Genomic DNA, 13,418 nt, shown 5'->3' with positions numbered 1-13,418 from the left:
CCTTCTTCTGCCATTCTAGCCCTTCTTTAAGCCATCAGTCCAGACTCTTTACTCTAAAGCCCTTCCCTTCCACACCATTGCTCTTGGTTCTTTGCCCTCTAATTCATTGTCTTACATTCTCTCTTCTCAGCTCCTCTGGCAACCCCCAGTTTTCACATTCCTGCTTCTCATTTTCTACCTTCAGTCTCTCCTATATACTGCCTGTCTTTCATAAGCACTGTTTACAAAGAGGTTCCTTAATTCACAGAAATATTTATTTTCTTTTATGTTACACCCTGTTCCTTTCCAAAACACATTTACAGCTCTCCTTTTGTACATTCCTTTACTATTGACTTCCCTTATTTTTCTGTATTTCTAGGTTGCATCCTTCCTCCTTACTACTGATTCCACAGTAGCTTCAATTCCTTTTATACACTGCACCCTCCTGCTGTTACATTCACCTTAGTGCACATGAACTTCCTCCATCAGCTAACTACCTGAAAGAAAACCACGGGCCCCAGAGACTTTGCCCACTGTTACAGCTATCCACCTACTCCTCCGCCATTCCCATTATCGTTATAAAACACTTTTACTTCCCTCTCACTGAACCTAAAGACAGCGGTCTTTATTTCTGACCTTGTTTTTTAAATGTTCATCTCTACTTTCTACAACCTTTTCCCTTCTGCATAAGACCTCACCAACTCTCTCAAGTAGAAGACTGATAATCTAGTGTTAACTTTATTACATTGCTTTCTCTTTTGCAGCTTAACATCCTGTATGCTGCTTCTAAACACGTACAGCTATGTCACAGAAACTGAGATCTCCCACTTATTCTGCACTTTGCAATGTCTTTTTTTGGAGCTTAAATCATACTTTGGATTGAACCATAAAAATGTGGATGAAGAGTCAAATCTCTAAGGGCAGAACTGAAACTAGCAAAAAATTCAAATGTCAAACATTCAGAAATGTTTTTAGTCAGAATTTTCCAGAAGACTGAGGAGCTCAGATCCCTTCCTTCTACAGGGCCTCGTTTATGGTGCAAATTAAGCAAACATTAAATGCTAATTTAAGCTTCTACTTTGAATCCATCCCTTCCTGAAAACCTGTTGTAAATAATGTATTTGTGCTTTACAAGTCAATCTGACAAATGCAGGCAACTTTGATCACTAGTTTGATTTCCTCTGCACTATGGTTACGAATAAAGAAATCGGAACATTTTATGATATTCTACAGAGAAAAGTAATCTTCCCAAGATACAGAATACATTAAGTTTGGCATGACAACATGATTCGGGGGTGATGGAGTTGTTGCTCATTTGCCTCCTTACGGTCCATTTAAAAGCTGCATTGGTGAAGAGAGTTTATTTTTAAGCGCTTACTGGAGAGCAGATAAGTGAAAGTTATGACCAGCAAATTAATGACTTTACAAATAAGACACAAATAACATGTATGTAAAGGCTGCAGCTGGAACCAGCGTAGCTTAAAAGAAAATTATAGGCAGAAGAGCAAAATTAACAAAAAGGAACCTGAATAACCTTCCTCTTACCCAATTTCTAGCCCTTTTGGTTGGATTGCGTTCTTGTTAAACATTTTTAGTACATGGGATGGAGCCAGCTGCACCATCTGGACTTACTGCCTGACACTTTCCATTACAAGACCCTCTTTTCATCTGCTTATTTTGCTAGCGTCCTAGTTACCTGAAGTTTTTATGCTGATCAAGGCTCACCTCATTCTGAAAAAATTTCAGATGAAATGACAAAGTCATTTGAAAAATGTTTGTGTATATGGGTTTTTAGCATAAAAAAGTGGATAACAAAATGCCACAGCTTCGAATTTTAGCAGGATTGTGGCCTTTATTAGGAATACTGAAAAGAAAAACCCCACTCACATCTCATCATGTTAGAACCTTTGCAAATATAGACCGATGGAAGGGATCTTCTCCTTGGGAGGGATACAGTGAGCTTGCTGCAAGACAGTAGAATGGAATAATACAAGAATTAGGATTCTCAAGAGGAAAACTGCAGCAGGGAACAGAAGAAAAGGACAGGCAGTAGACAGAAATGGAAGCATCTATGAAGGCAGACCAATTCTGTGATTCCATGACAGTTTAAGCCAATCTAAGTTGGGGTAGCTATGGTTCTGCCCCTTTCCCTAACTGTACAGTTTCACTCTCCTTTATGTTGGACCTGCAGTCAGCCAGGCTAAACCAAAACCATATCAGTCTCTGAAAGTGCTCATGTATGACATTAATGTTAGACCAGGCACAAGGGAGAGAACAGGAATGCATGGCTGTGAGGGCAAGAACATGGGAACCTGGACTCTGATTTAAGCTGCTATACAACAGCACTCAGGGTGAGGGGGAGGGCTGTTAGAGGTGAAATTAGAGCTGGTCTCTGCTCTAGCAAAGAGATCAGCTCTAAGGTAAGAAGCCTGAGTACTAAAGGTTGTTACCAAACAAAGTAAGTTGCACAAAATGAGGCAGGACTGGAGAAAAACAGAGAACTAGGAGAAGAACTGGTAGAAAGCTGAGTAGGAAAGGGATCCAGAAGACTTTATTCCTACTATTCGCAATTTTATGTTCTCTCAGCTACTATCCCCCTATTAGAGAACGGAATAAAACATCTTTGAATCTCATCATTCCTCTATCAGGAATTATCCTTCAAACAGCACAAAGCATCCACCTTCTTCTAATGCTGGTTCCCAGAGTACAACCTGCTACTGCTATCTTCTACTAGCTTAAAGAGGCAGTATGTACAAGATCAAATGCTGCTAGTAAATCCTTTGTATTTGGATATAAGGCAACCTTATTTTTTTTTATTTGTCTCTTAAAAACCTGTGATATGACATGCAGCATTCAGTATACATTAAAAAAGTCTATTATCAGGAGCAGGAATTCAAGCACTAAGAAGTCTTGCCAAAATCGAAGTTCTTTAACAAACCTCATTCTGTTTGTATACCTTACAATACTGTGTACAATCAGGTGGCAATAGCTTCCATGAGGTCACTGTTGCATTCAGAGAAAAATCAAGGACCTCTGGGGATGAGTGTATGGCTGTGTGGAAATGGAGACAGCTGTTTTAAGGATACCTGACTCATTTGTTGTAGAACTGAAAGGGACAAGAGATGGCCTTGGGCTAGCTGAATGCTGCAAAGGAGAAACAGGTGCTAGTCTTGCCACTGCCATGAAGAAGTTGTGTGCTATTGAGCCACACAAACCCAGACTTTCGTGGGAGCGGGAAAGAGTGGTATGAATTCACGGTACAAAGTCTTCAGCAGTGCTGTGAATTACAAATATTGCTGTTCCCTGCTGTTCATATTCACAGTCTTGCCTCCCCCTGTTTGTGCTGTCACAGCTATTTTTCTTCTTTTTTGTCTTGGTGCAATGAACAGGACTAGGGAATGGATCTGGCTGGGGAAGAAAAAAAAATCTAGAGACGTAGATAATTGTTTTAAATTGGCTGGATTCTCTGGGTTGTAGTTCTGCAGCACCAGCAATTTCACTGTCTAGTTGAAGTAGCACTGGTATGGTTTGTGGGGGAAGGGACAATACTGCTGAACAGCTTAAGTAAAACCACAGCCTGAGGGACCCCCTGCCTCTGACAGTATGTTCCCCCCCCCTTTTTTTTTCTTCTGCATAGGACCTAATTTGCATTACACTGCAAAATGAAACAGCATTGTGCTGTGCACTGCTGAATGATGCTAAATACTTTGAGAGATACTGTGTTTGTTTCAAACTCAGCATTCAGAATCAGTGGATTTTTTTTCTGTGCCTTATTCCATATTTGTAGAATAACAATAATACTTGCCTTATCTCATAGACACATTGTAAAGAGAAATTAAGTTTCACTAAAAAATTAGCTGTAATTTCTGATAAGCACTGTAAAAAAAGTCCAAAAGGAACAGTTACAGATTATTGGGTAAATTCTCCATCCCGAGAACTACCCAGCCTAAAAGAAAATAGTGATCTGGTAACTAATAACTTCTAGTTACTATCATAATCCGTATGTACCAAGATGACTAAGACAGCCTGGGCAAGTTTATTTTTTACTAAACTTAGGCACGTTTAATACTCCAGCCTTTGAATACTTCTTTGACTTTCTAACCTCCGTCCTATTAAACACAGGTTTCTGCATTTAATCATCTATGGTCAGATACTGAGTTCATCTAGGAAGGTATTTGGTAATGAACAAGATGTAGAGGATTTTCTCCCCAACATATTGTACTCTAGATTTTTCTCCCTCTTCTAAAAAGTCTTCTCTCTCCAGGTCCTCTGCCATTTGCTCATCACCATTCTACTCTCCTGCAAGTTCTCATCTGCTCTTTCATGTGTAGAAACAAGCTTTCTGTCCCCTTCTGCCACAATCATGTCTTTCTTCTCTTAACTTCTACTAGTGACAGCAGTGATGAGGATCAGAGAGAGTGCTAACTGCGTTCTCCCACTAGTAAAAGCTTAGCGTTATGTCAGAAACGAAGGTAGAAAATTTGTTTTCCCCTGCAGCAGACAGTATTGCTGCTGAGGGGAAAAGGCTGTATAAATGTTTTCTTTGCTCCCATACTTTTTTTCCTTTTCAAATGGGCTTTGGGGAGAGAAGTGTGGGTTTCTGCTTGTGGAACTCCTAACCTATCTTACAACAGATATCTACTACTTAGCCCTCCAAGGATTTGACTCCAGGAGGAAATGCTCTAGCATCACTACTCCCATGGAAGACAGCATTAAGTGCTGTTGAAAGCACCTTCCTGACTTTCATGGCCCATATTCAGCATAATTAAGATAAAGAAGGTCTTCTGCAACAGTTATTAAAAATGAAATGTATTCTTGACATACATTTTTAGCATTAAAAAAAATCTTGGAGCAATGTTGATGCTAGCATCTTTTAAGCAACTGTTATATACCACCTTAAAGCACATTCAGTTGTCCTCCTTTCACATAGGAAGGAGTGGCTACATTTAAAATACTCTTCTAGGTATCCCAAATCTTTTGAAACTGTTATCATGCTAAAACAATAGTTTGGGATCTTCTTTAGGGTAAGGGCTTGAAACAGCAATTTTTGTTCCCAATCAGATGTTACCAATGCAGCCCTAAGCATCACTAATACCCAATGACCTAAATATTCAAACACCCACCATTAATCTCAAGATATATTTCAATGTTGAAGAGCCTGAGTAGACTCAGAACCCTATTATCCCTTTTCTTTTCAGGATATAATTTCATTGGACACTAACAGTGAAGCTGTCTTAGGATATCCTCCCTATTTATAGTTCTCCCACAAACATTTGAAGCAGTACATCAGAAAAGCAGCAAATTGCAGCATGGGAGTGGGGGAGGTTTAAAAAAAAAAAAAAGGACCTGAATTTATTAATCCAGATTTTCTGCGGCTGGTGATATACTGTAAAGCTATACCCAGAGGCATGCAAGGTGCTTTTCCCAAGTCCCACTCTGGGCTGCACACTACAAGGCTTTCAAGTGGTATTCAAGACAGGTGTGACTTTCACTAATCCTCAACAGCTTGTCCCTTTGAGTTCCTGCTTTCTCTGCCTTCAGGTTCTCGCTCTCTCTCCTAGATACAAAGCCTGAAAGGCTTCAAGGAGTGAAGCTTAGGACCAAGCAGATTGAACGCCCTCATTCTAGGTGATGGATTTAAACAAGGCAGCAATGTGATCTGGTCTTCTTCATACTGGATGACAAAACCACATTAGTTTGCTTATACTGTGAATTTAACAATCCTAATATCTGGCTTAGCTACAGGTATGTATATGTCAATGTTTTAAAACAAAACATCCACCTTTACAGATTAGTGCAATGAGACAGACTTAAGCCTAGGCCACGTAAAGAGGCTTACCAAACAGGTTTATCCCACAGCAGGAACAAAATTGTGTTCAGTTAGTCAGCCATCCTAGTCACTCTACAAGCACAGACTTTACTTAGCTGGTTTGTAGAATTGCTGTTTATCAGAGAACTCTAACAGGTGCATGAGGAGGGGAGAGGAAAGCAAAGGGGGGAACCACCACCATAAGTTCTAGTGTATGATCACGGGTACCAGTGCAACTGGCACTGAAAAACAGCAGCTGAAGCTCTGAGAGTTTATACTACAATTTTATGTTACTAAAGCCGAAGCTGATGCGCAGACACTGGCAGTGGTTTTGTAACAAATCCTTAGTGTAGGAGGCAATCAGCCATCATGAACAGAACCAGAACACTTACTTTGAAAGACATATCAAAACAAATGATCAAAGAACCAAGGTCAACTGTAATTTGATACTTTTTGATTGATACTTGATACCTGTTTAATTACAACTACAGCCTAAAACTATTTCAGTGGGGATTCTGCCACCAAAACCTGTTCTTATGCTTATGTGAAGCAGTAGTTTTCTTTGTTTTGTGGATTTCTAGTGGTTCTCATATGGCTAGCTCCCAGTCAATTAGATTACACAAATAAAAATGTGACATGTTAAATTGCGGACACCTACTCCTAAAACCCCACTTCACACTCACGGTTTAAACACAACAATTGGCTAATGAATATGGATGAATAATGAACAATTGGCTTATTCAGTCAGAATCGTGAAAATGATTAAAATAAATGCAACCCAGTGTGACCTGGTCTTTTCTTAAATTCTGGACAGATGAATAAAGCTCAAAGCATAAATCTCAAGTAAACTGCAGAGAGATGGCTGTGCACAAAATTTGTGAGAAATGAGCAGGCTCTGCAATGAATAACAGGAAGTTTGAAGTAGGACAGCAGAGCTCACAAGTTCCTTTTAGGGGGGGAATGAGTCCTCCATTAGAGGAGATGATAGATTGCTATACTGCTCCTAAGATTAGCATTTTACATTGAGGCCTCCTTAAAGCTGGGGCAGCTTGCCACCAATTAACTTGTTCATATGCTCCCATAACCAACTGTAGCAGGTTGAGAGTGGTTAAAGCTGTATAAGCAGTGTAAGTCAACAACTTACACTACTGTATTCTTAGTACATAGGCACAAGAACTTCAGAAATACTGGGATATGATACAAGTGGTGAGACACCAACAGAAGAGCAGTTGAATAGTGGATGTTCCCTAGAAAGATCAAGAGCAGATGGAAGTTAGACTAGCCCTTCCCCACGCTGTGACAGAAAGCAGGAGGCTGACAGCGTCCCTGCACACGGCCGTTCTGGGAGAAAAGCTCTCGTACACACAAGCTGTACCACTGCTGAGCTTCTGCATACCTCAGACTGAACCAGTGTGCATGTGGTAGGTGCCAGATGATAAAGCTAAGTAAAATTAAAAAGAACATGGAACAATAATTTGATCTCTCTTTAACAGATAAAACCTCTATGGCTCTTTCTTTACAATCTCCACAAAAAGTCTATATACAAATAATAACTATAGTAAGGTAAAAAAAAAGAATCATCTTAGGGATTAATTTATATTTTTACCACCATTTTTCTTAGCTGAATGGATCCATATGGTCAATACCACTGATTTAAGTTTGTCCATGAGCCTTCTGATTTACGAATTGCCTAAAACGCTTTCATGCCATCTCCGTGGGTTAGAAAACGCTGTGATTTTTGTTGGTTTTTTTCCACTTAAAATTTGACTCTTTGAACAGGCACCATTTCGGCAGTCAGTTTACACCGTCAGTCCCGCTCCCGCCTGGGCCCCTTCCCCGCGGAGCGACGCGCGCCCGGGCCCGCCCGCGCCCCCGGCCCGACTCCAGCCGCTGCCCGGCGCGGGTGAGGCCGCCCTCACCGCCGGCACCTTGTGCGTGCACGGGGCGTCCCGCGCCGCGCGCACCTAGCGAGCCGTCGCGCCCAGCCCGGCGGCAGCTCCGGCCCCAGGGCGCTGCCAACCGCCGCCATATAAGCAAACACGACCGCTCTACCTGCAGCGGCGGCACCGCCTCGCCCGGCTGCGGCAGCCGCGGACTCGCCCAGCGAGAACAGGAAGCACCGGGGCGAGGGCAGAGGCACGGGCGGGGCACCCCGCCCCGGGCGGCGCGCACGCCGGGCGGCGTAGTCCCCGAGGGCGGCTCCTCCTCCGAAGCCGCTTGAGCGTCGCCAAGCGCAGGACTACACTTCCCAGAGAGCCGTGCGCGACGCGAGGCAGCGGCGCTCCTCCCCTCGATGGCCTCGGCGGGGCGGGGCGGAGCACGGCAGCCGCCGCGGACGGGCGCAAGTCTGAGGCGCGGCTCCCCTTTTGCTTGCCTCCAGCTGTTTCAGCGCTTTTGACTTGTGTCTCCAGTCGGTGCCAAAGGGGGTTCTGCGAATCGGTTAAGTCGGGTGAACTGCGTGCATTCTGATCGGAAGCATGTCTTTCCTCTGACGGCAGGACTTGTGGCCAGCAAAATTGCACCTTAGACCCAAAGCTATGAGTTCTGCAGAGTGGAGTACGAGCTGATAGGCTATCTGGTTTAATAGGGTTAACACTAACTGTAAAACAAAAACAACATGCCGAATTTAATTAGATGAGTCTAGTAATTTGGTTTGGGCAGGAGATGTAATGGTTATTAGTGGGCATTTCATTTGCATCCACTTTTTTTGTAAATAGAACTATCCTATTGTGTAGCCAGGGGTACTATTCAAGGCCCTGGGCTTCACTGGCAATGAGTAAGATGTGCTAAAACAAAACATGGTTTGAGTAGGTAATAAGGCTGTGGACAAGCACCTACTTACCACATAGCCATGATCTGGACTTGCTGGGGACATCCATGATTGATCAGATGCTCCTTCTTCATACATTTAGATTGACTCAAAATGTGCTGGTTATGACTGGCACTGTGGCTAGTATCTGGCATTACACTGCAGGCCACCACCTGTTGACTTCCTCTGGTGGACCATGGGATGCCACTGCCTCCTCTAGGATGTGGGCATCTTTCAGCATCCCTGTTGGGAAGCCAGCCTTTTGCCTCTTAACGCCCAATCCAAAAAACCACCTTACCCCACTTGCTTCCATGCTTTTGCAGTCTGCAGGTACATAAGCATAGACATAATCCTTGCCAAAGCCAACCGCACTGTTTCTCATCATGACTGGCTAAGGTCTTTGTGAGGAGCGGTGCATCATGACTCTCTTGACCTACTCAGGGAGGTATGCGACACATACTGAGCAAAGGACAGGTAACAGACTAGACTACAGGGACTATCAGCAAGCCAATATGTTTTAGAAATTCACTGTTTTTAATCATAAGCCTTTTCTTCGCTCCTAATTAAAGGAATTTGGGAACATGCCCTTTTCATAGCTGAGACCCTGATAAAGTAAAATTCTAGGGATATTTATAGCTCATGCTTGTGAAAAATCACTGAATTGCCTGTTAGGATGGCAGCAGAGATGCTTCCCCATGTAATGAATCTATTGCAAAACAAACTAGACACAAATCCCAGTCTGTACTTTTTGTTCAAGTGCAGCCCCAAACAGATTGCGTGACCAGCAGTGGGACTATTCAGGAAAACTGCTGTGTAATCTGAATTTCAAACTGTGGGAGGAAATGAGGCAGCAGAGCAACACTACCAGTCATCCTGAAATTCAGCTGCACACAAGCTGAGTCTGACTAAAACCCTTGCTTCTATGTATCCCACCGAATTCACTGTGATCTTTTGCCTCTGAGCTGCTCTTGGAATTCAAATACCACATGTACCTTGTGGATCTTGAACACGGAAGATTTTGGTAAGTGAGCCAGGGAGTCTGGCCACTTACTCCTTGTGAATTTGAAAAGCAACAGTAACATTGAATGCTAGCGCTATCAAAGTGAATTCAACTGAACCACGCAAAAGCAGGCATGTGAATCCGTTCAACTTTTCAAGCATGCAAGCAGCTAGTCTTAATCTTGACATCTGTCCTGTGTTCTATACTATGAAATACTTACATAGCTACTGTAGCAGATATACAATATATATTTCATTGAATCCTTGGTCACTAAGTACAGTCCTTTAAAGTGATACTTAGGAAAATTTACTGTGTGATTTATCAGCAAGCTAGCCTAACAGAAGCGTAGCAATTCTTCCTGTTCTCTTGTCAAAAACACTGCCAACAGCAAGCTGACTTCACAAAAGGGTATTCAACAACTGTCATGCAATATTTGTGTTGTGCTGTTCTGTTGTGATGACATGTTAGCTTCTGGGTGATGAAACTGTCTCTTGCTATGTGCCTGGGCAGCATCCAGAAAAATGGGAACCTAAACTCCTTTAGGAGCACTTGGTACTTCAGAACGAGGAAGAGGGCATTAATACAGCTTTTCAGAGAAATTTCGATCTCACACTGTATATTGAATCTTTTGATTTAACCTTAAGGCATACCTGCAAGTACAAAGCAAAGTATAAAATAATTCTAATATGCACAAATTCATAAAACTGAAGTAATACAGAACTGGTATATTTTAGTGTATGAACCAAGACATTTTCCCATAATTGCAAACAGAGGCATGGCCATTTAGCTAATGAACTTCATATTTTGTTGCATTTTCTAGAGTTACATCTCTCTCCAGATTTTTCTGATATATACTGATAATATATCAGGAAGAGCATTTAAGCTGTAAATACTGTGTTATGCTCAAAATCTTGTTTATGGGCAAAGAGGAAGCATACCTTATATATAGAAGTAAAGCCAGAGCTTCCTGTTAGTGTAATTGAAATCTTGGTAGTTTAATCATTATTAGTCCAGATCTAACTGTTACACAAAAAGAAAGAATAAAATTGTTATACATACACTTCTTAGGTTCTATCCTTTTTCCTGGGGTTATACTTACCTTTCACTGCTCCTCTCAGTCCTAAGGTTGGTGGTTTCATCCTGGCAGTGGCGATTACAGTAAGTTGTAAGCATCTTGAATCCTTCACTGGGAAGAATGATACTCATGGTGGTGGTTTCCTCTTCTTTACTCCAGGATCCACTTGGGGTCCTTTTTATAAGTTTGCTAACATGCTTTTACACCTTTCTCCAGTGGTCTGCGGTTCCATGTTACATCCCTATTTACTATACATGGTGCCTTTTACATAGGTTAGATACTACTTCTCTGTTCTCTTTGTTATCCCTGAAACCAGTTTTGCCCAGCTCCAGGTCTGCATTTCTTTAACTGACCATGAGTGAATTGTTTTTAGCCATGGGGCCTCCAGTGCCAGCCTGTACCCCATCTCTGATCATCCCATGCCTGTACTCCTCTACACCACATCCTGTGTCATCACTTCTCAAAGCCTCTGCTACCATACCAGGCCTGTATTTCACTATACTACACCATTGTGTTAGAGTCCTAAATGCTTCAATGTATATAGAATAACTGGTTTTTGCTGCTGTCTACGTAATTATTGTACCACACACATAACAAAGGTAAAATAAATTGGCCACAGACACCTGTGAGACATAATAACAACACAGACACCTGAGACATTCACTCAGAGAAACTGCTGTCACAGGTAAACCAAGTAAAACAAAGCAGTAGGCAGGTCAAGAAAAATTCAGAAAGACCAAGCCTGACAAGCCTCAGTCCTGAGACCTTGCAAATTCAGTGCAAAGATTATAGCCTGTTATTGGGAATGGCAATACTGTATTACAAGGCTACATCCTTACAACTGAACCCTTGATCATGCAGGGTAAAAATTTTCTGGGGGCATATAAACTCTAGCTGTAATATACAATTTTTGTTTTTGAAACCTCACCCACTGCAAAGAGAAAAAATATTCTAAAATATTTGTGTCCTCATGATAATAACTAAGAAAGGGCACTGCAGCATCCCATCACACTGTAGTGGGGAAATTTTAATGCAACCTCTTTAATAAACATGTATATATTTGTTATGATGACAGCAAAAAGCCAAAAAGGCTCACGCAACAGAAATGCTGGAAAGTCTTTTGATCTGTTCAAGTTCTTAAACATCTTAGCTAAAGCTCAGAAATGTTATATTTTTCTCTTTAATCAGTACAAAAGAAGAGAAATTGAACTGAGTATTTGGCTCTTGCAATTACAGTTAGAAACGAGGCATCCTAAGTGTTAAAGGCTTGTCTTTTTTGGAAAAGACTCAAGGGCAATTTCCTTGCTCACATACAAATGTTCATATGCCTCCACAAAAATAAATAAATATGCAGCTATGGATAAAACTCTTCACTAGCTCCACATTGCTGCCTCAAATATTTTGAAACACAAGTAGTACCTGTGCATGAGTTTACATGTTCAGAGGAGGGAAATAAGCAAATCAAATGTTCATTGGTTGCTAGCTCTTCTTTCATATGATGTGAGCATGTAGCTCAGGAGGAACCTGATCACAGAAAATAATCAGGTTTTAGCCTGATTTTTAGCCTAATTTCCTGGGGAAACAGAATATCATGCTGCTGCCTTGAGAGTCAAAAAGAAAGTTCAATATTTTAATTTTATGCAAGTTTTTACTGGATATATATGGCTGAAGAGAGAAAAGCCTAAAATTGGATACCTCTAAAGATGATCACTGAAACTACATGGGATAGAGACACAGTATTATAATACAGATCTGATCTACCGCAGGAAAAGCTTCAAACAAGAGCTTGCACTTTATTAAACTTGTGGAACCCCATTATAAAATACAGAACAACAAGACACAAGACTTCTCACGCTATTCAAGGAACAATGCTTCTTTCTAAATTATTGTAGATAAGTAGTTTATAACAACATAATACATCTTACTCAAGAGGTTCAGAAATCTTTGCACTCAGCAAACATCTTGTGCAACTTAGATGCTAACTCAATGGCTTATATTGAGCTATTGGTAGTCTTAGGAAAAAAGAAAGTCCTTGAGGTTGTAGCTCCCTGAAGAATCTTCTGAGTTGAAGTAACTAGTTATATTTACCACACAGGTTCTTGACACTGACAGAATTTCATTGTTTGATTTCTCCTGAAGCTGTGTGAAGTGATTGGGAGGCAACAAAGAGAGAGTGTCCTACAATGAGCAGGATCAGAGCAGCAAAAGAAGAAAGTAGGAATTCTCCAAGTCTATCTACTATGAGAGTCCATGGGGAAATAGAAAATGCTGATTTTATCAGACATGAACTAAGAGATCACCCACCCATCAGTGCTTACAGATTTGCCACCATGACTGCATGCATAGTTGCTCCCTAAGCTTACCGTGAAAAAGTGTTAAGCTAAACTGTATCACTTTGAATAAATTAGGGAGTGCTGAACATGAAGTTATCATGGCAAATCTGAGAGCATGGTAACCTATGGATGGAAAGGAGGGTGAACAATTTGAAAACACTCTAAATTTGGCATAGATGCACCAGAGTAATACATCCACCTTCAACCACAAATTTCTTAGAAAAACAGACATACTGTCCTTCGCCTTTACAAATGCCCAAAATAAAGCTTCTTCAATGCAACAAAAACAGAAGCCTTTTTGGCTGATGAAGTAGCCTGCTCCGCTTTCTTGATTAAGCACAAAGTAGATAATTCAGCATAGCACAGTGAGTGACATGTAGCTTCATACCTCCCTGCTAATTCCACATGCTGCT

At 41.4% G+C, this 13,418-nt stretch overlaps 1 protein-coding gene across 3 annotated transcripts in view; it reads right to left on the bottom strand.

Annotated features, from left to right (window-relative positions):
- Window positions 1–7,905, bottom strand: part of SLC38A9 (solute carrier family 38 member 9) — a 51,987-nt gene extending 44,082 nt beyond the window's left edge. For 2 of the 3 annotated variants that reach the window (XM_067315237.1, XM_067315234.1), the window contains exon 1: window positions 7,841–7,905. The gene's annotated coding sequence lies outside the window, so the exon portion shown is untranslated. The remainder of the gene's footprint in view (window positions 1–7,840) is intronic. The other variant, XM_067315236.1, reaches the window with a different exon arrangement.
- Window positions 7,906–13,418: the final 5,513 nt, after the last annotated feature.

Source organism: Apteryx mantelli, chromosome Z (genome assembly GCF_036417845.1).
Source record: "Apteryx mantelli isolate bAptMan1 chromosome Z, bAptMan1.hap1, whole genome shotgun sequence".
In the NCBI taxonomy this organism is placed as follows: domain Eukaryota; kingdom Metazoa; phylum Chordata; class Aves; order Apterygiformes; family Apterygidae; genus Apteryx; species Apteryx mantelli.
Note: the sequence above shows the minus strand (reverse complement) of the source record. Positions and strands in the feature narration are given on the sequence as shown.